The sequence below is a fragment of the Hemiscyllium ocellatum genome, chromosome 9 (genome assembly GCF_020745735.1).
Source record: "Hemiscyllium ocellatum isolate sHemOce1 chromosome 9, sHemOce1.pat.X.cur, whole genome shotgun sequence".
NCBI classification, from domain to species: Eukaryota; Metazoa; Chordata; class Chondrichthyes; order Orectolobiformes; family Hemiscylliidae; genus Hemiscyllium; species Hemiscyllium ocellatum.
In genome coordinates, this window is record NC_083409.1 from 44,476,192 (window position 1) to 44,500,255 (window position 24,064).

General features: G+C 38.3%; 1 long non-coding RNA gene across 1 annotated transcript in view; it reads right to left on the reverse strand.

The window, feature by feature from the left end:
- Positions 1–3,242: 3,242 nt before the first annotated feature.
- The window catches only part of LOC132818685 (uncharacterized), a 42,754-nt gene continuing 21,932 nt past the window's right edge, over positions 3,243–24,064 (reverse strand). Inside the window, exon 3 of the long non-coding RNA XR_009645007.1 lies at positions 3,243–3,325. This is a non-coding gene — a long non-coding RNA (uncharacterized LOC132818685). The remainder of the gene's footprint in view (positions 3,326–24,064) is intronic.

A 24,064-nucleotide genomic window follows, 5' to 3' on the forward strand; every position in this document is an offset into this window, starting at 1 on the left:
CAAAAAAAGTATTGGAATACTGATCAGTTTATGGGAGTACTTATGTTGTGGCTATTGAGTGAAGGTTTTTTTTTTAAAATGAATAACTTCCTGTCTTCAAATCATGCCTTAGGATCATTTCAAAGTTCATCTCAACCAAAATAAAGGCAGTCAAACTGAAAATTGCAACAGTAACCAATTTTTGAAAAAAAGCTGTTGATTTAATAATTTTAAAAGTTCTTGTGCTAATTAGATGTTGGTCAATTACACAATGTCTTACTTTGAAATAAGCTTAGTATCTTTACCAGAAAATGAAGTTGCAGTGATCACTTTTTATGGATACTAACTGACTGAGAATGCTTGGGCAAATTTGAGATGTGATTAATATTGTAACATTAGAAGGTTGACATAATGGTTCAGATTGCTTTATGTCAGAATTCTTTTTATAGCAGTAAGAACTTATATATAATTATATATATTGTGCAATTAGATCTTTAACATACCCAACAAGGGGTCCCACATTATTTGCTGTATCCTATTTCCATAATTAGTCTGATGATGATCTAATCCTTTACTTATGGTAGTCACAGCGTGGATCAATTCATGTCATTGGCGTGGAAGTAATTACACTATAGATTTTTTTTCCATAATGAGCACATACAAGACTGGTTATTGCAAGGATTGACAATTGAAAGACAATGGAAAATATTAGATGTATTGCAAACAAAGGAAGTTATTTATGGAACTAATTACGTCTAGAATAATGTCTAGAATATACTTAGCTGTCTACACACCATAGTTAACAGTACCTCCTGAAGAACTGGCTCACACACCAGCCATATGTCTTTGTTTCTTGCTGGAATAAATTGAAACTAATGTCCTATTGTTTCCCCGCGATGAATGTCTGCTTTGTCTCATTTCAAGGACTTGCTCTTTTTAAATTCAGAAGCTTAACGCGTTTTGATATCTTAAGACAATAGATTTCCAACTCAGTTCACACATGCATGTAAATGGCAATTGTGTTAGAGATTTGTAAAATACATTAGATGAAGTCAATGCAGTAACGGTGAGCAGTATGCTGCTGAGTAATATCTCAGAGTGATTAAAATTTACCTTTGCTCTTTCATGTTGCTATTGTTAGTATGTTGGCCAAGGAATATACACGACCTATTGATACTACATGAAGTCTCATTTTCAGACCATTGTGGGGAAGGTGGTAAAGAAGGAAATTATGTTGTGAAATGAGCCATAAATAATTTTCTTTTTACCGGTTTTCTTCATTTCAGAAGATACAAAGTATAGACTTTTCCTGCTGTCTGCTTTTGTGATATCTAATGAAAATGCCCCACACTGCATGAGCGAGCTGGCAGGACTTGTGGTCAGTTCGGCCACAAAGGAAATGACCACCGAACCCAATCCTATCCTGGGCCAAAACCATAATAGTGTGTGAGCCAACAACAGGATTCAATGTATAACTATCCAGGTTGCACAACCCTACCTAATTACTCCATCTTAGTCCCCCAAAAACAAATCAACCGCTACCAATACTATTCTGGACCCAAACTCTGCTACTGGTGATTCTTCATTTATCCCCATCTCTCCATTATACGCTAAAACTATTGATACAAGGGGATTCAGATGACTATACAATGTTAATGCCTCACATCATGCTACTAAACCTATCTTCACCGTTTAAATACAAAGTTTGTCTGATCAATTAGACTTCCACATTTGATGCTTGCTTTAAACCAAATAAAATGGGCAGCACTTGTGTTCAAAGAAGTAAAGTCAAAAAAATAATTATCGTTTGCTGTACATTCAATGTAAAATGAGTTTTGTGCCAGCCAAGTTTAATAATGACATTGAAAACAAATCTCAGGCTCAGAAACATTATAATAGGAGCTTGAAAACAAACAGTAAATCTCATCAATGGATTTTTTGCATAAACAGATTTAATAAAGAGAATGAACCACCTGTTTTCAGAAGTATTAGATGTGGTAAGACTTGCTTTCTCAAATCATGAAAAAGAAAGATATAGTATAAGGTACCCTGTAATGATGCTTCAAAAGGTTTTTTTTAAAGAAAACACTAGCAACATACTGTACTGAAGACCAAAATACCAGATGTTGCAAGATGTAGCAGATGTTCCTGTTCCTGAAAATTTTAAGAAGTTTGACAGAATGGTAATTGATGGCACAACTCAGGCATAAAAGCATTTTTAAAAAAAGATTAGTGTACACAGTGTTGAATTATGCAATGTCTTTATTAATGGCATCCTAACTTTTGCAAGGGTTAGTGTCTCACTTTTTCTGTACTACTGCTGTCCTCTTCTGAGTTTGGTGACATGACCTGAATTGTGTTTCCTGTGGCTATTATTATCAGCAGGAATAACTGGGGCAATTGAGAATTCAGTGGCTATTTGTCTCTGTCTGTCTTCAGGGTTACAAGCCACATCCCAATGATAGAAACCAGTTTGCAGTTTCAGAAGGGATAGAACCTTAGGACAATAGCTGTTTCAGGGCAGAGATCAAGTCTTCATGGCTGCGTGAAGGAGGGACAGGATACATGTTGTGAATCTGTTCCTTAGTCATACTGCAGATTGAAATTGAAAATGGAGGCTCCCTCATAGAAAAGGAAAGACCATCAGGCCTGAAAGAACAGAGACCAATTCTTGGGTAGACCACTGTTAAATTATTGGCAATTTCAGTTTCCCCTAAAATGTCCAGTCTCTCCCTCTTTATTCTCCTGCCCCCAGATCTACGTCCTGTTCATTGTCACTTGTCTCTCTTTTTCCTGCACTTTATCACGAGCCCACGCCACCTCCTCTCTTGGTTCTGATGTCTACTCCAATCTGGTCTTTCTGAGTAATTGTTTCTCTTCCTTGTGTTGTAGCCTGTCAAAGACCTTGTTTCACCCTCTGATTCACATGGCACACTGCAGATGAGCAGAGCAAACCATTCCACAAATGATCTGGTTGAGATTGGTGAAGCCAAGCGTTCAACTAATAGCTGAATGAAGAACACAGCAATCCAGTTTTACACCCCTAAAGTGCTGTTAGTATTTTTTTCCACAGCTGTTGCATAGAAACACTCTTTCTCCCTGTCAGCACCTAGCAAGGAAATGAGGATGGAAATAAAAACTAAACTGATTTACAAAGATTTACAGTGGGATTCAAACAGTATTATTAGGTCTGAATTCTATTTACTCTGAAAAAGTAAACTGATAGCAAAAAAACTTACATTTTTTTTTTAAAAAAACGCCCTTTTGAATTCTTTTCACAGCTGAATTTATGCTTGTTTCAATCTGTTCCACTGTCTGGTCTCATGATATTTTTGTCTTTTGCTTTCTGAAAGGAGGAGAAGGTAAAGATATATTTAGTACAGGAATTGATGTTTCAGTGATTTTTCAACATGTTGCACATATCAGTATTACCACTCTCAGTAATCAGTGAAAACCATCAATTTCCAAAAAAATGTTTTTGTATGATTTCAAGACGCAGAACTGTCACATTTATTGTGTATTGGTCACTTGCTTATAGACTTTCTTATTATGCAGATATTTGACACTGTAATAACTCTGGGATGTAATGAATAAAACTGAAGATTATTGTCCTTAAGTACTGTTCATCTCACCACAAATCTTTACAAAGTGGCACAGACGCAAATGTGAGAATTTTCGCTTATTGAAGAAATCATCCCAACATTCAATTTCCTTACTAAGTTGTGGAATTCTAGATGCTTTAAGTTTATCTTAAAATGAATAGTGTTTTATTGTTTTTAATGACCTGATATTCAAATCTGTCAGAATTCCCTGAAAATATCATTGATTGCAATAATGGTCCCAACCAGTCACAGTAAATATTTCAGCAAGTATTTTAAAATGAGACACTGGGATTTTCTTTTATCATTCCTCAAAGTATTAAGCCCAACTTCAAACAACCGGGCCAATAAGATTCATCCAAACTAAAAAGTAGCAAACAGCCAAAGAAAATCTGCCATGTTACTCAACAACATACATCATTCACAAGATTACGAAAACAACTGCATGATAAGGCTTCAAACTGATTGACAAAATAAACCTGCTCAGAGATTTATTACAAACCTCTGTAGCAGTGGCTCTTGAACCTAAGTCTCTCAGCGCAGTGATAGGGACACCACCACTGCACCACAAGTGGGTCCAAACATTTTCTAATCCACCTGCTCAGAGATGTCAGGACACACCTCAGCAGCAGGTAGGACTTGAACCCAAGTCTCCTGGCTCAGAGACAAAAACATTACCACTGCACCGCAAGAGTGCTTTAGACCTGTCTTACATTTAGTTTTAAATGTAATCTATTTTTCTGATCAAAGATATTATGACACACCTGGAGCAGGTGGGACTTGAACCTGTGCCTCCTAGTACAGAGGCAGAGACCCTACCACTGTGCCAAAAGAGCCCTTTTGACTTGTCTTGTAAGGATAAAACAATGATGAGTAGCATCTGTGGGGACAGTTACTAGGATGGTTCAAGCCCAAGTACAGAAGGTGAGCTCCTTCCATTCTGAACACAGTTTTTTCCAAATACCAGCTCCCAATAATAAAGGTAAGTACTAGTTTGATAAGTTTGAATTAATGAGAGTTTGGTTGCACATTACTTACTTCCTGGGTTGAATCACTATTCATTCAATTACTTCTGCATGCTAATCTTGACCTATAAAAGCAAAATTGACCTAATGCTCAAGTTTGCTCTCTGTGACACTCTGCAAATCCTTTGCACAACAAAAGGTAGCACTGGAGAAATCCTCTCTTCCACTGCTTACTTTAGGGATAGAAATGGAAAATGTTATTTAGGCGAATTTGCTGTAATTAAGTTTCAAGCCTTTTTGAGGTGCAATAAATCAAATAAGAACATGGCAACTACTAGCATTTCAATCCATCATCTCCACCACAATACTGCTGTCCCGATTACCCCAAGAATGTTAGGAAACCACAACTTAAATCGTACAATAGTAAATTTGTGATTATTGAATTCAACCAGGTCATGTTCTAACATCCTTTTTTTAAAAAATCAGCAACTTATGAAGAACAATATGAAGCACTGTACAATATGCACTTTTATTTCAGCTTCCGTGAGTCTCCGTTTTCAGTCTGCTGCAATCCCACACCTAGTAAATGACTCCAGGCTGTAGACAGTCTTTTGTTTAAATGGAAAAATTCGGTACTATGTCCAGTGAATGTTGAGCCTTGATGTGCTGTTGGGACCACAACTACATGCCTCAATAGAACTGGTCAACAAGAAAAGTCAAGTTAACCCAAAGCAAGATTCCACTGAGAAACCACACCAGCGGGCAGACTTCCCACCCAGCAGAGGAAGTCACAGAGATTATAAACTTCATTTCAAATACTGCAGTCCCCTTCTTGTGGTGTGCCCTGGTCACTTAATAAGGGACTGGGAAAGGTGAGGCGTAAGGGACGGCAATAGAATTCAGGATTGAGGAGGTTTCCCTCATAGTATCCAGTGAAAGGTCAGTGGTCTCAACAGGAGAGGAGCTCCTCTGGCTTCTACTTTCTCCTGAGTGGAAGCTGCGAATCTCCAATTGATGCAAAAGTCCGTCCATTTACAAAGCTGAGGCTCTGGCCTACAAAAGAACCTTGCAAGGATTTGAGCAGGTGAGGAACATGCTTATTTGTAAGTGCCCCACCTGCCAGGTGAGAAGGCACAAGATCAACCCCTTTCCTTTGAGCTTCTTAACCGTGGATCAAAGGTCCCAATAATTCAGCCTTCTGTGTTTGAAGTTGCAGTGCTGCATGAGGTGCAAACAAGGTCTGTCTGTAATGATAAATTACTAAAGTAAAGCCAGTGGTGAGTCATTTTATGAAAGGTTCAAATAGCAGAAGGCACAGCAGATGTATTCTCTACAGACTCTGTATATTTGCCAGTTTCCAGGGACCTCTTAGCTCCTCTGGAACTGCGACAGCACTCAGGTGCTGGGAATGACAGCCAAGTCAAACTGCATGGCCTGGGGGATGTTCTGGCTCCACATGGGCAGCACTCCAGAGGCACTTCATGCAAACCCGAGACAGTGTGTCTGCGGCAAAATAAAAAACAGCAACAAGGGGCTCAGCTGCAGCCGATACCATCAAACGCTGACTGTCTACAGCCCGGAGTCATTTACTAGGTGTGGGATTGCAGCTGACTGAAAATGGAGACTCACGGAAGTTTCAAGTGTCTGTGGGTTGCTGCTTTTGATAATTTTAGACCCCCTTAGTTGATCCATTCTTAGCTAATGACATTAAACTTTTGATGGTTTCAGTTTCCAACTGTGTCTTGTCCCACTTCCTGTGCAACATTTAAGACTGTTACTGGTCTCAGATAACCTCAACCCAGCTATAATGATGAGAACAGATTAAAACTATAGATTTGGTAGAACTAATCCAAATAAATCCACAGAATTTACAGTTTAACAATGGAGAGTGCAGTTGTAATAAATTGAAAAGCAGGACAGAGGCTGAAAGCACAATATCTTTCAAATGGTACAGAACAACCAGTATTTCTTAGTTTTGATTAATGAGTCTTCACAATATAGTATTGAAAACAAATTAGATCAAAACAAAAAATTTGTCGTTGAGAAGAAATGATCAGTTGGTAACATGGATAGTTCCATCACCCCCTTACCTAAACTGTATAAAACTGCCCTGCTAAAGTACCCAAACTCCTTTAGACATAGCACATATCGGAATAATTGTCTTTATTTAGTTTCAGCTCACAGGACAACAGGAAAAAAAACATTTAAAGTTGACAGGATGCTAATCTTTTGTGGTTGTGGGGGGGCAATACAAAATCAGTGCCTGAACATTCTAGACTACAGATTTAGTTGCAGAAAATTCTACTTAAGAATCGCCTACATAGGAGATCAAGTTTGTTATGGATTTGACCATTGAGCCTATTATCCAGTCTTATTGTAATCCTGTTCCTTGTAATCTTAACGCAAATTAGTGGTTCAAATTCATTTTTCCTATGTCCCACGTTGATGGATTTTTGTCTACAGTTATTTTCACTCTGAAGTCGCTTTCACAATCTTAACTTTCTTGGAAATATCAAATGGACAAGGTTACTCTGAATGAGTTATCCTGTAGCCTTTCAATTGATTATCAACATTTGAACCAAATGAAAATAGCAGCACTGCAATAAAACTGGACACACTGAACTAAAATCTGCTTTTTTGCGTTCTATTGCACTTAACACCTGCAATGTCACTACTTTCTATGCAGACAGGATTGGAAGATAAGCCATGTCTGGAAAACCAAATTTCTTGAGACTGTACATGACTTTTAAGAGGAACTGACTGCCTTTTCCATTGAACAATAGAAATGATGAAATGCAGTCGAGAACTCAAGTGCAGAAATGATCAATTCTGCCGCTACAGTTGGTATCGCATTCACTGCAACTGAGAAGATTAGGGGCTGATGTAATCAGAGTGCTCAATACATCGAGTAGTGAAAGTTACTTCCGGGAGTTGGTGATTCAGCTTTAAAATTACTATTAGCATTGGGAACAATAACAGGAAGAATGAAATGGTTTTGTTCTCATAAAAGATTTATTAGGATATAAAATACCCCCCTTTACAAGCAGTCATTGATACAACAACAATCTCAACATTTAGGTAGGAATCTGATAAATACTTGAAGAGAAATTGAATGAATTTCTGAGGAAGGGAAATGGAATTTGGGTAATCAGCTCCTTTATGGAATTAGATTAACACCTTGAGCTGAGTGAGAACCTTCTTTTTAATTTAAATTTTCTTTCTGAAAATATTGGTGAAAATGCAGGATCTTGCATTTGTGAACAAGCATATTTATTTCAAATTTCTTTGTCCAATGTTTCAATTAAGATCTCTGCTAAATTAGGGAATGTATGAATCTCTGGGTTCATTTTATAAGGCAGTTACCAGTTTTGCTTATAATGATAGTTCCATTTAGGTGAATTTATTTTATGTTCCTGGAAAGTGTTTACCATTTTGAGACATAAAACATTGTTTCTGAAAACTTAAAAGGTGGAATGAATCCACTTGGGCACTTTTGCCTCCAGTTTTGCCCAGATTCAAATTTATTCAAATTGCAGGACCAGAAGTCTACTCCCGAAAGCTCCTATGAGAAACAAGTTTGTCAGCATTGAGGTCTCTCAGTTAATGCAAGGTCATACAGAAAAAAATCTGTATAAGAAATAAGAGGCATCATTGTTTAGATAGACCTGGAGGATGGTTGGAAAATGAGTTTTTTTCTGCAGCAGATACATGTAGAGAATTGGCACTGAGGGACCCTCTAGGTGTAGAGTAGAGTTTTATCAGCTTGAGTGAAACTGGCTTTTAATTGGTAATTGGTGCCTGAACCAGGATTCCCAACAACTGAAGAGGGGGAAACAGGGGCTGGAATTAAAAGGAAACATTTGTTTCTAGAACACTTTCCTGTTCAGAAGGCTGTATAGCTTATTTAACAGTGCAGGTAAGATTATTGTACACACTGAAAATAAGCAAGGCAGCAAACTTACATCACAAACATTTTTATAAAAATGACCAAAATTGGAATTTAAATGTATTTATGTAAACTGGTGTAATTCAGAGAGATAATTGTCCTTTGTGTTGCTAACCACAACTCACCAGCAAAAATATACATGTTACTTCATTGTGAACTGATTGTCTTCGACTACCCAACTTCAGACATGAATCGCACAGCTCTCTGGAACAGTTCTTCTCTTGCCTTCCCATTTTTTTAAGCCTATCACTCTAGAGCATGTCGTAAGAGTAAGCAGATCCTTTCACAGTCCTGACTTAAATGGAATACCTAATAAGAACCATATTTAAAGATTCCATCCAAAATTTGAATAGACTAAAAAAAATTATTAAGGTCAGAATGGCCCCAATGTAGCAGCCTAGCCTGAAAAATTGGCAAAACTCCTTACATATGCATGTGGTTGGATTACTGCCACAAGCTGAAACCAAGCACCATGCACATGAATCAAAAGCCTAACTACTGTATTACTGGCACTTTGTAAAGGGATTGTCTCACTCTGTTGGGAGAGCTGTTGTGTAGGCTCAACCTGAACATGTAGAAATGGCCAATTCTCAAAATTATCTTGGGGCCACTGGTGGAGCATTGCTGCTCCACTTGATCCTTTTGAAAACTAAATTATTGACATATGAATTGTCTCACAGATTAATACCTGCACGACTGCTGTGATCTTTTGTATTCAACCAGATAGTCTTTTGGCTTGGCCAACCAATCGTTTTAATAAATAATGGTGGGACATTCCCTCTACATGTTCACACTTCAGAGTGTCTACAGGTACCTTTGATCACATTGACTCCACCGATTTTACCTCCACCCTATTTTCAGATAGTATTTGTTCCCATGTATTAATTTTCCCAATATCAGAGGATTTCTTTTCTCTGTCTGCACATGGATGCACTATTCCAATTATTTGTGTTGCTTGCTCCCACATCATAAACAAATAGAAGGTTTTGCCCATCATTGCACTTGGTACTGTTTGATCATTTTTTAAAAATCAACTTTTCTACAACCTTCATTTGGATTAGTTGATCTCTTGCTCGAGTTTGTTCTTGCTCAGCACAGTAAACATCCACAAATGTTACCTTGATTTTCCTTTTAAGTTTGACAGACTATAACTTGACTTTTTGTGTATCTTATTTCAGCCTCTTTCAAATTTTCCTCATATACTTGATAAAATGGGGGAGGGCTTTGGATGAGTTCTGTCGGGAGAATACAGGCCTGGCTGAAGAACAAGGGAAGAATGTATCATACCTGAGAGTATTAGGAAAGCCAATTGTAATATCAATGCATCAACCTCTGAGGATGTTCTACAGGCTGGAAAAATATGAAGATCATTGACCGATTTGATCTCATCTATTTCCTCACAATGGACAGGAAAGCAATCCTAGAGACATGAGTGACAGCCAGAATAAAGAGGGGCAGTTTGGGTGGAATTGCTTATTACATGAGACATTGTGAAATAAGTTCCCAGACAAAGCTGTTGTAATGGATACAAGAGGTGATTAGATCCATATTTCTGGAAAAGGCATAGGAAGGCTTAATGCCAGAACAGGTACATGATTGATTATAATTTATTGGAAAAAGACTGTTTCTTGGCTATAGATAGCTTTTCCTGCTCCTGAGTGTTCCTGGAAACTAGTGTCTGGTTTGATCCACCTGGCCTTTTTACAGTACAGCTATATAGATCAGTTATACCATTTCTTTGGGAATTCCATAGCTCTACTGTCCAAGTTCTTGTGGAAACATGAGAGAACTCCTGTGGTAATTCATTGCCTTTTGAAATGATGTGTTCCATTCCAGCTTTTTCGGTTGAAAGACATTTCATTGCATCATTTCTGAAGTTACCTGGGAAATGACTTTCTCAGAGACCTCTACCTTTGTTCCTACAAGTAATGACAGGACACTGCAAAGAGGGAAGTCTTCTCTAGAATATAGATTGTTGGTTGACGTTCAAACACAACATCAATGTTACTAAAGACCAGGCCCCATACAAATATCCCCATGTTACTACAGTTCCTGATGGAAACCCCAAATCATCAAGCTCCTGGATAGTGGTGAGGGTGAATTAATTTTCATTCATTATTTACCCACACTCTTAACTGGTCACAAAAAGATTACCTTAAAAAGAAAAATTTCCTTTTGATTACTTTTCTACCAGGCCAAATATTTATTGATTCAAAAGGAATCAATTTAACCAGGCATTCTTGAGTTAATGCAGTGAGTTTATTTGTTAGCAAGAAGAAATATAAACACATACATTACAAAAGGAGTTCAAAAGCAAGTTAAAAGACATATGGTTCAATCTCTTGGTGATTTGTCAAGAGCAGACATTGATGGTCAAGCAGCTCATTCCAGGATCAATGGATTTGCAGCTCCCTTCAAATTCTTTTAACAGGTTTCCTTTGACTGGCAGAATACAATGTAAAACATTGCTTTGTCTGCAACACAGGTTAACTAATAGGTCATTCTTAGAATTGTGATCTTCACAGCACAGTAGCACTTGAATCCAGGTTAATACACGCTAGTGCCTCAACACATCTTCTTCCACTAGCACCCAGACTCGGGTTGATCTGGTTTTTATAGTCTGTTCTTGTATATGCTTCAATGGCACAGAGGCAGAGAAAGACAAGAAAACACTCGCTCACCCATACTGCTGTCTTTTTCCCCTTTTCTTGTTCACAGTCTGATGTCACTCTTAGGGAATTACACAGTTTAGTTTGTTCTTTTGCAATCCATCCCTTTGAAGCTTCCTTGATACCTTTCTTGGATGTGACATTCCATAGGTTCAAAACAGGACTCTCGAAACAACTAGTAAATTTACATTCTCAGGCAGCTGTAACACTCCCGTTTTAAGAAACACATTACAATTCATAAGTTTGATATGGGGGGGGGGGAAGAAATCAAAGAATATGCATGGACTCTTGTAATAATCCTGCAAATAATGATCTATGCTCATGACACCTTCCAGGGATATATTTTAAAGAATGAGCCTAAAAGGCAATCTTCAACCCTAGTGTGTGTATTAATGGTCTGAAAAACTAGTGAACGTGGACTAGCATCCATGAAGGTCACAGTTTTGAGAACAGTCATTAAATACCCCAGCACTGCAGGTAAAGAAGGGAAAAAGCTACCTGGTCTCTCGGAACAGTGGTGAGTGGTCACTGCTGAATGAAACAAGGACAAAAGACATCCAATCAACATCAAAAATCCACATATAGACTGTTCAACTATCAATGTTAACATGACCAAAAACCTCTAGTGCAACATCTTCAATGTTTTGCTATTAATGACTCCGACATCAGGCAGGGATTTTGTTTCAACTTTCTTTGGATTCTGCTCTTATTCCTAATCACTTTGTGTTATGATTTCTTCTTGTGGTTATTAACTGATAAACTGACTCTCTGTAATCTGTCCTTTGTCAATATTTTTTCATAAGACTGAACAATAATAGTATCTGAATGACAAATCTTCCTCAAGGATCCCTATAAATATTATCACCTCAGTCACAACAACATGCTCCTTTCATTTTTGACAGGCTGCAGCATTCAATATTAGATTGCAGAGTTGTCCTGTCAAAGACCAGGGTTTCAATCGTGCTTCATTCAGATCATAGGAGAAATGTATAATGAAGAAAGCATGTGTGCACAATAACGAGAAGTATAGAAACCTGACTTTAATGGAATATAGCTGCAAATGTGTTGCTGGTCAAAGCAACCCTTATTCCTGATGAAGGGCTTATGCTCGAAACGTCGAATTCTCTATTCCTGAGATGCTGCCTAACCTGCTGTGCTTTGACCAGCAACACATTTGCAGCTGTGATCTCCAGCATCTGTAGACCTCATTTTTTACTTTAATGGAATATACACAGCAAACTAAAGGAGGCACATGTAGACAAGAGGGGAGTTATTTGTGCAATAAAGATAATGTGTTAAAGTGCATGGTTAACATTTATTTTAAAATATCCTGAAACAATTTGTTCAGGGTACAATTACAAAACACAATTTTTTTTAAAAATTAGGTTAATAACTTGAAGAATGTATTAAGATCGAATCAATTTATTTTCCAACATTTTGTGTTATTTATAGAGCCCCAATGAAGACTTTTGTGATTTCTGGCCATTTCCCACCAAAGTTACAAGGTGAGTGGGGGGTGGAATCAAAGAACATGCATAGACCCTTGCAATAATCCAGCAAATAAAATGATAGGACTGATCGGACTTTGAGCTGCTCCACCCTAACTGCTGGTGCCACTCCAGTACTGTCCAGTCTACAATGCTGGCAGATTGAAATGGGTGAATTTTGTCTGGCTTATCCCGTTCAAGGGGAGAAAAAGCTGAATGCAACTGTGCTTCACCATTGGGAACGGGCAGGAGTATCACCATTGGTGCTCAGTGCTGTATTCCCAAGGGTTGTATCTGTTAGAAGTCAGGGTAGCCCCCTATGTCTCTGCTATGAAAATGGAAGATTGTATTAATTACTCCAAGGGAAGTTGCTAGTGAGCTGAAATTAGACATGGATCAAGCACCTAACCCTTTTGGTTGCTGTATGTTGCAATATACCCAATATGTGGTTCTATTGAAGTCAATGAAAGAATCCTGGCAGGGCGGACAGCAGGTTGTTAAATGTAATGTTGCTATTTGTCTATCCTGGGCCAAGTTTGATATTACTCCCTAGTTTTGAAGAAAGTGTTATAAATTAGACATGCCGTTAAATAAAGCTTCTTCTGATTTGCCAGGGTATGTCAGCATTTCATTGACTTTTTTTTAAAACTTAGGAACTTAATGAAGAAGGTGGAGCTTGCTAACACAGATATGTAACTAGTGAAAACACGCAATCAAACATGTTTAGAGTGGTGAACATAGATGGCAATGTGGAAGCTCACTTTTTATGCCTGATTTGCCATTTCCATCGTTTAATCTCATTTTATACTTAACTCATCGATAAAAACAAAAGGACAAACTGTATTACCTGTATCACCTAAGACCAAATTGTCCCTGTGTGCATTTCCCCAGGACAATTAAAGGCCTTTTGTGCTATCGTCTTACCTTTCATTTCCAAATTGTGACTGTTCATGCACACAAAGTTATATAGGTTTCATTTAAAATCAGCAAGTGCCAGAATTAGGAAGGTCAACAATGAACCTTTGAAACAGGAAGCATAATTGCTGTGGTTTCCCCAATTGTTTGATTTCCTCTGGTATCTTTACTTTCCCAGCCAGTACACATTTTACACATTCTACTATGAGAGCGTGAGACATACATTTCTGTAAAACTAGCTGACTGTCAGGCATTGTATTGCATTTGTAAGCGTTTTTTGAAATTGCAGGTAGTCTCATGATGTTCCTTCTCAAGAGAGAAATACAAAGTAAAAAAGGTGCAAAACTGACATGATTCAGTTATTTCAATATTTCTGGTAAGAAGAAATTGGAACATTGTGCCCTGGCTGCTTGAAATTTTAGACCATTTGGCAGGAAAAATGAAAATGTTTTGGGTGACTACTGAATTCATAGTTAGTATTAACATGCAGAAAACAGAGTTGTATACATTACTTCCAGAAAAGAAATGTCTCCCACAACTGATACTGTTATTGTCAGAGATTCCTGGCCATGTTACACATGAAAGAGGGCAGACATGTTTAGACTTTCATCGCTTTGGAATGAAATGATTCAGACATAGTCATTGTACTTTGTCAGAATGCAGCCTTTTTCATACAATGAGGTCTGACAGCAGGGAAGGTACCGCATTCTGCAGGCCGCTGGCTGATGGCGGTGTTTGATAACTGGTTACAATTGTGAACAGAGAATTTTAAGCATTTTGATTTCTCTCCATAATTCAGTGAAAACAAGGTTTTGGGGGCACTCTATTTATCATTCATGCAGTACACATAACAAGATGCTCATCACTACAGTCTCAAACACAAATAGTACATTTTAAGCCTGAAGGCCAATCACTTTGTTGCTACTTGTTTTCAGGCCTCATCACATTTGTCCTGTGATGTGCAGAGCATTTTCTGTATAGCACATTGCCAATTAATGCAGTTTTGCCGTCTTGAAGCTCATACATCATATTTGATTTATAACAGCTATAGTAAGGAAGTAACCAACAAATTCCATCACTGATTCTTTGCAAAAGACAAAACTTGAGCTTAGGCAAATGCTGTGCATTCAAGTTCAAATTGTTCCATTGATAAAATGCTACTATAACCTAATCTTTATGTAGTAACCATGGTAAATCTGCAATCTGCTTGCACTAAAAGAAAGTGTTGATGTACATTGCCTACTGTATTTTATTAAATTGTGTGGGGAATTTGTTATTTGGACCATAAAACAGCATTATCTGTGATGGCTTCCATTTGGATTGAGAAACAGTTAATGTTTTCTTCAGCAGTGACCTTGGTGTTTTACACTGTCACAAAGAAGCAGGAAGGTAATTAGATGACAAGTAGATCAGGTCCTGCTGAAGCCTCATTGTTCTGTTGTCTTCTGGCCAGAGTCCAGGGAGGGTTCACAAATTTATGATGATTTCCAAGTGGGATACCCTGAATTGTTAAATTCCCCAATGAGAAAAAGTGAATTGCTCTCCCTTCTTCATTTATCACTTCTTCAGCTGATTACAACAAGGCTAATTTACAAAGGATACCCCAACTTCTGCCTAACCCCCCCCCAAAAAATGTTTTGAGAGATCAATTTAACCAGGCTTCCTTGAATTAATAAAAATCATGATTTTCAGTTTGTATATGCAAAAACAAAACTCATGCACATATTAGAAATGAGATGCAAAACCAAACACAGGTAAGTGATAAAAAATAAGAAACAGTCCCCATAGTCCATCTATGAACAGTGGATTGTGGAATACTGATCATTGATCTGGCAATTTTGGGATACTTGGCTTTACATTTAGTTGAAGTCCTTCTGTCTACTTTCTTGTTGGTGGTTGGCTAGCAGCATTTGGAATGAGAAAGTTATTCCATCCGGTCTCCTTTGACTAGCTAGTTGGCTTCTAGCATGCAGTGAGAAAATAGTTTATCTGCAATGCAGGGTGACTAGTGGGTGGTGCATCAAACGTGACGGCCATACATGCTAATGCTTGAACTGAGGCTCTAATACAATAACTTCAGACCATTGGCACACCAGCACTCTGATCACTAGCACACCTGCTTCCACTGCCATAAACAGACTAGGGTTGAACTGAGTTCTTGAGTCTTCCTCTTAAGAATACACAAAATTTATCTTAACCCAGACTGCGGTCTTTTCTTTCATTATGTTCTTCATCAGAGATAGCTTCCACAAGGTTACATTTCAGTTTGTAAAGCAACTCTTCCTTTTGAAGCAATTTTGCACCTGCAGGTGTGACAGTCTAGGGTTCCTCTACAGGCAGCCACGGGATTTGCATCCAGTTACTTTGGCTGCACAAGCCCTCTTAAAAAAGAATGTCAGAATTCAACAGATTGATATGGTCTTGTATCATCTGGGGTTAAGATTCAGGGCCATGATGCCAGTAACTCATCTTTTTTGACCATCGGACATTGGGGTTTACTGCAGTTAGACATTTTACAGTCAGATGTACAGCACGGAAACAGACCCTTTGGTCCAACACATCCATGCTGACCAGATATCCCAACCCAATCTAGTCCCATTTGGCAGCACTTGGCCCATATCCCTCTAAACCCTTCCTATTCATATGCATATCCAGATGCCTTTTAAAATGTTGCAATTGAACCAGCCTCCACCATTTCCTCTGGCAGGTCATTCTATACACTTACCACCCTCTGCATGAAAAAGTTGCCCCTTAGGTCCCCTTTATAGATTTCCTCTTTCACCCTAAACCTGTGCGCTCTAGTTCTGGATTCCCCCCACCCCAGGGAAAAGACCCTGTCTATGTACCCTATCCATGCCCCTCGATTTTATAAACCTCTTTAAAGTCACCTCTCAACTTCAGACACTCCAGAGAAAACAGTCCCAGCCTATTCAGTCTGATCCTATAGCTCAAATCCTCCAATCCTGGCAACATCCTTGTAAATTTTTCTCAACCCTTTCAAGTTTTACAATATCCTTCAGTTAGGAAGGAGATCGAGATTTGCAAAATTTTCAATCTTGCTTTTGAAAATATAATCCAGTAAACATAATAGCTTATGCATATCGATTAAGTTATTTCTGGTCCTTATAACATCTCCAGGCATAGGTATAAAAGCACATACTTACAAAAGTACCTCTGTGGAAAATGGCAAAAATAAACTACTGCATTATCAATATGTTCTCTGGTTATTCTGAGCAATGTTACTGCAGATTGTAAAATCACAGTGGTCGTCAGAATATTATGTCCAATTTTGGACAAAGCACTTTAGGAACAATGCAAAGCTTAATCATCTTACAATGCAAGATGTGAGTTGCAATATAGGAAGTTGCATATGCATGGTCATTAAAAACTCAAAGATGCACTGAGAAAGCTAAGACAGGACCACAGTCTGTCATGATAGCTTTTTTTGTCTCAAACTACAGATGCTGGAATCCTCTCAAATTATCATAGACAAGCAGGAAGCTGGAAGAACAAATAAAACCTGGCAGAATCACGAGGTGGAGAAGTCGACCTTTCAGGTGTAATCACCTCCTGATGCTGTCTGGTGTGCTGTGTTCTTCCAGCCTCCTGCATGCCTATGATAGTTTGAGAGGCCAGCAGGAGTGCACAGGTTTGTAAGGTCTGTAGGTTCTCATGACAAACTTTCAAATCTCATGCAATTGATAGATTCAATGCCTGCCACATATAGGTTGAAAAAGGTGTCAGTAGCACCCCCATCCCCTACCCACCTACTGTACCAGTGACACTCTCTCAAACTTCCAATCTTAAAAGGAATTATTTAACTTGGTTTCCTCAAAACTATGACCTATTTTTCAAACATTCAGTTCACAATCCTGTCAATGAAGGCTGATGTTCTGTCCTTCTCAAGGATGTCCCCCAGTGCTGTATCCATTCCCTTCTTAACCAGGGAAATGGAAGCTCCCAACTTGCAAATTGCCTACTCTTGCTCTGCTCTGCTCTCTTTGGTATCAGTCATCTGTAAGGGAGTGGACTGTGAGGATTACCCAGAGCTAGCCAGAAACTCGAATAAGCAAGTCCCTGCCTTGATCTAGACTATCCACAAGATCTCCTATGAGAGTTGCAATGCCGTTCATAGTCAAAGTGAAATGGAAAGCAAGGACTTGAGAATAATTTAATCTACAGTTTGTCATTGCATCATCATCACCCCAATTTTATACAAAAATGTAGCACACCAGAGAGCCACAGGAGTACACATACTATAAATCCCATAAAACATGTAGAATAGGTAAAGGAGAGGTATTTAAAAAAAAAACTTAATTTACCAGAGATGGGGCAACTTGAATCTTCCTGGAGGTTCACGTGACAACATAATGGGTTTAATTTAAATAAATCAGTAATGAGTAAACTCTATAAACAAACAAGATAATAACCAGCCTGAGTTTGCTGAGAATCAAACTCACTTAACAAGAGAAATAGTATAGTACAGAAAAAAGCTGGGTTCTGACAAATTAGCTCCAAGTGCAAAAGATGTCCTGAATTGTTGATTCGGTACTTGAAGCAAAATGGCAACTGAAAATAGGTTCCCAAATGACAAGTCTACACACCAATCTGATTAAATGAAGACTCAACATTCACCAGGAAAATTCTGGCAAGCATTCAGTGGTTTTGATTTCTCTCAAGTGCTTCCACTCTTTAAAGAAATTGTGGCTGAGAAGGAAATCACTATTCCATGCAGGGTCTTAGAGGGGAATAAATTTAATGAGTTCAATGCAAAAGGAAATTTTGAGTTTGGATGTGACCAGCAAAACTCTGCAGAAAGACAATACCAAAGCTTAAATTCTCCTGCGGCATAAAGGAGAATTAAAAATGGATGAAGATCACTGCTCGGACAGCTGAAATGAAATATGACCATTGTTAGTGATTTAAAGGTTTTACAGAGAGGCCACAGGACTGCAAGTTGCCATTCCTGCAAAGGAAATTATATTGTGCATGTGCGTCATCTCAAAACCCTGCTAGAGACACAAAGTCTGTCTGAACAATTCCCAAACCCAGCTTTCAAAAATCTATAAAGCTTTTAGGAGTTGTGACTGTAGAATCTTTCAAAACAGAAAAATCTATTTTTAATTCATTCTTTGGGATGTGGGCATCACTGGCTGGCCCAGCATTTATTGCCTCTCCCTGGTTACCCTGGAGAAGGTGGTCACTGCAGTCCATGTGCTGACCCATAATGCAGTTAGCAAGAGCATTTCACAACTGTTATGTATTGTCTTGGGTAATAAATTAGCCCATCTGCCAATTCTGTTCCTGATCTTTATTTCGTCTTTTTTGATTGTATCGTACCTTTTGATCATTCACCACTCGCGTCACTTAAAATCCTGAGTTCCACTGTTATGACCACAAATCGTAACCCCAGATCACTAAAGGACATTAACTTCTAAATTGTGATATGGTTCTTTTTAAAAGAAAAAAACGGATGCAGGTGCAGCCGAAATGACTGTGAATGAATATCCAAGGGCTGCAGGGAGAGGAACACTGGAACATCACACTCGAGTGAGAAATAGCTTCAAAAGGAGAAATTGTATTAAAAAAACAGAATTGTAATCTCCTGGAAGTTCTCCAAAACTGTGAAAATGATGGAAAACAAACAGAAGTCGGGTTGAGACATAAAGTCTTCCCTTTTTGAGAATATACAAGAACAGGGCTTAAGCTGGTATGTGCCCTGTGGAAGGTGCTAGTGAACAGAGGTTACTCATGTGCCAGCCTGGTTCATGTACTAGTGTGTGGGGAAGGTTATAGTCAAAGAAATACACAATCACCCCTGCAACTGCAGGCCAATATTTCACTCCATTCTACAAACAAGCTAGCAGGGCAAGAGCAATCTCCTCACTGTGCACTGTCAGTCAAGCACCAAAAGTTAAAACGATTTCAACTAATTCCACAGCCATGAATCCTGAAAACCAACTGATCAACTGTTAACTTTCCACTCTTCATATACAACCCATAGAAATGTATTCATATTTCTTAACTTTCATCTGCTGTTAGACACACTTTTCATTTCTAATCTGTGTGCATATATTAATGTCATTTCTTCCCTCACATTTAGTTGCGAATAAATCACTAAGTCTCCAAAGCTTAGTTACATTGGTTCCTTTTCACAACATTAATTTGTTTTGGGAGAAAGGTACCTACATGGGAGAAGATCCTTTGTAAATTAATTGCTTTGTAACCAAGGGTTGGGTACTTTAAGAAGAGCAGTTTATCCCTCACCTTCTGGGGAGGTTGACAATTTGTGATATCCTGCCTGGAGCTCCAATAACTCCAGGTAACAAACATGCCTGAGGTCTGTTCATAGCACCAGCTAAAACAGAAACAAAAACCCTGCACAGTCACATTCTACTCATAGGATTTATACAATAGGACCAAAGATATTCCCCATGGTGCAGCTACCATTACACATTCTCACTCAGCTCCTATCTATTAGATGAAAAGCAATTTATCACATTGCCTTAAAACTGGATCTTGATAACAATCCTTTTTCTACAGCTCACCATCCTTTCAGAAGCAGAATAATAAGAAGTGTTGCTGGGCATTTGAACATCGCAGACTCCAGAGATGCCCTTCTACTGATGAGCACGGGGGCATTCGTTGCATTTGTTCATCAGCATTCCCAAGGCTAATGTTTTACAGAGCTTTAGCAGAGAAACTGTTCAGAAGTCACCACATGGACTCTTCCCTTCAGTTGTCATAGAAAACTATTATTTCCTTGGGTTTGTCAGCTGTCCCATCTCTAGTGTGTAACCACACATGCGTGGGAGCATGTTTCCAATAAGGATCAACTACAGATCCAGTTATTTTCCTGGCAACCTGCACAATTGTCACTTTGTATGGGATTAAGAATACTGCAAGAAATGGGTTGGGGACACGGGCTGTACGAAGAGAGGAGGAATGGAACAGCTGGAGCAAATTAAAAAGGAGAAGGTTGGAAGGATGTGTACGAGTGTCCATCTCTGATGTATTCGCTCCCAATGGCTTTGTATTGTTATAACACTTCAACGCAGAAAACAGGCAAACAGAAGTGAAAAAGATGGATGCTGTTAAAAGGAGAGGAGATACTAAGGTGGCAGTGACATATCCATGTGAAGTGAAAAAAAGAGGGTCTTACAGACATCCTATTTTGGGGAGAGAAACATCTTTTCAACGTGCAGTCAACAAGAAACAGATACTGACATAAATAATGGGTAGGGTTTGATCTTGGGGCAATATGACAGATTCAGTGTGGGGTGGAGACAGACGGGGTGAGGTGGGGGGAGCGGGAAACTGTCATTTGGCAGGGTAGGGGAGCAGGGATAAAGGAACAGAAGGAATATTGTTTGTTTGGTCCACACTTCGAAAACCATGCCGTGGGGGAATTCACAAGCATTATTGCTGAAAGCTGCTTTGGGTTCATTTTACAATTTCTTGAATATCTTCAAAGGAAATGTGAAATAACTGGCCTGCAATTGAAATCAGATTTCTGCAGTGCTGCACAATTGGCTCGAAGCAAGAAATAAAAGTTTCCATTCTACCAAGATACCTTGGATTTTATTCGTTGAAGGCAGCTGAGGAGTATGAAAAGAAGATGAGAGGGTTGCTGCTGCACAGTCAGACTGTAATGAGAGACTGGAGAATATGCTGAGGTTTTATTGTGACTGCAAAGCATCTGCAAGTCTGTAATTTAAATACCATTATTAGGACAGCAAAGTGGAAGGACACAAGAGGAGTAGTGGTATGACAGAGCTTGCAGTCTCCACTTAGATGCCTGATCAAATTGGTGCCTGTGATTTTACAGTAAATTAAATAGATATTGTTGTCACAGACTCTGCTGTTCTGTCACTGAATAATTATGTCTGTCTAGATAATGAAGAGTTATTTTAAGTGAAGCTCATCACATGCCCTCATTTTCTTTGCTTCTCTTCACACTGTAAATTATTTCTCTTGCGACATTTCCTTGATTAGTTTAGATCATACTGACCAAACTAAGATTATAAAGTAGGCGCAAATCATTTCTTTCCAATTTTAGATCAGCAAAGCACAGCTTTATCAGCTTCTGTTCTTTCTAGATATATTGACGCACCGACACAGCTGAATCCAAAATCATACCATTTCCCTGTTTAAAATGAATACCAATTGATATATTTTATTGGGCTTGTTAAAGTATTCTTGTCCTATATCACCTTCGGCTATTTGTTTATTTGACACTGCATATGATTGGCAACTCTTTCAAGATTAGGATCAGAGAAACGTGTAGGTCCAGCTCCACGTTCCATTAGAGAGAATAGGATTCATGCTGCGTTTTCATGTGGCTGCTTAAGCTTCATATTCTGCAATCCCATTTCTAGTCAAATTTATCCATTCAAGTCATAATCTCCAATTATTGCAATAGCTACAACATTGAAGAGAGCGTTCCAGATCTCTATGATCAAATCCACTCATTAAGTAATAATAATAATATTACAAATTGGGAACATTTCAAACACTCTGCCTTTTACTGTGCAGACAATTACAGCAGTGAATCTGTCCAGTGTAGGTTCTGTCAAACAAGAAGTGAACATTTTACCAGATTTATTTTTTAAAAGTGATGTTAGCTGAGGAAGGAATCCCTTGGGACAACAGGGTAAGTTCCTGCTCTCCTTCCAGAAGTACAACAGCATCGTTATTACTAGGAGGCAGGACAATGATTTAGTACTTTATCCACAGCTCAAACAATGCAACGCTCCAATTGTGCTGCATCAATACGTTAGCCTTGACTGTGTCCAGCCGAAGCCCTGCACTTCAGACTCTGAAGCAAGTGCATCCAGCGTCTTTAACCAAGACCTCATTAGGGAGCTTTTAGGCATTGGATTGTAATTGTGTAGAAGTTTTTTTTAAAAAAAAGCCAAACTCTATTTATCTCAGCACACCTCCTGGGCATTCAGGCTGGTTAAAGACAATGATGTAGTTCATTGTATGGAAACCTCATGTATGCTTATTCATCATTGTTATTTAAAAAGCAATGTCTGAAAGCCTTTCTTAGGGATGTCTCTGAAAGTAAGCATTTTATAGCTTTGAGTGCAGTAGTAGAGTCATCAGTTTTGTTTTCTGCTATTGTACCAAGGGAACACTGAGTACCACAGACATTTTAAGGTCATAAACACTTTGAAAGTCAATTCATTGTCTGGTCCAATTTTAGTTGCTTGTCGAAGACTGTCTCAGATGTGAATAAAGAAACATGTTAGGTTGAGCAATATAATTGATTTGAATTGAATTTTTCTTGAAACAAATGTTGATGTAATGGTAATTGTAGCTGTTCATTATTATCCATTGAATGTTTAACTAGAAACAAAGGCTTTTTTAAATTCTAAACTTCCAATCAATTGCCTGCAATTAATGTAGGTGAAAGTTTGTGGAGATTTAGTTTATGAAAACACAAATAGGGGCTGTTGCTGAGACAGGAGAATCCAAACACAAAGGAAGGGCACATTCAGCACAAAAATGGTTTTGAGCCTTGGCTGCTCTTCTGGGAATACCATTCGATACCTTGTTCAAAAGTTGTCTTCATGTTAGACCTTTCAAAAATAGCCATGGAATTAGAACATTTAAAACCTCAGTCAAGTCCTGATGTTATCATATCACATCACATTTATTAGATGTAATGTTGGTAATTACTGTACAATAAACACACACTTTCTGGCAAGCTTACAAGACTTTAGATGCAATTTAATCTTGCGTTTGTGAGCCAGTGATGACTGCCAATAGGCTGCCTATGCCCACTAAGTACTTATTGAAATGTATTTTAAAGTCATTTAGTTGCTATTTTGCACAGTTACTCCATATACCAGTAAACTGTTTTCTAATTTCTGGAGTACTTTGAAACCCTACTTCAAACTTTTGGTTGCTTGTATTAACTGTTTAAAACAGAGCAATTATCATAAATACCTTAGGTTTTTGAATTTGTGGGGAAGTTAATAGTGCAGTCTTAATTTAAATCATTCGATAACTAATTGATAATACTCCGAATGAATTGTATAGGTTATTGGATGATGGAAGAAAAAAAAAGGTCATGCTTAGCGGAGAGGACTAGAGTTAATTTGTTCGATACCAGTTTTTTTTTGAGATTCACATCACAGATCAGCTGTGATTTCAATGTTGAGCATTTGGCTCATTAAAGACTATACTTCTTGATTTTCAAAAGGTGAAGAAATAGCATTTCAGATCAGGAAGTGCATAGACCTTAGTCATTTGTTACGTCATCATGGACTGAAAATACCAACCCTGTGGTTCTATAGTTGAAGAATTCATTAACAGGTGAATAGAATGTTTATAATTCTACATTTGCTTTCAATGCTTAGTGGCCATTCTTGGCAAATTAGGGAATGATTCAACTCCCACTGAGATTAGATAAACAGATTTTAAAAGCAGGGATGTTCCAATATATGAATTACAAGAAAAAATTGGTTTTTGAACAAGTTATTTATTAATGCTTACA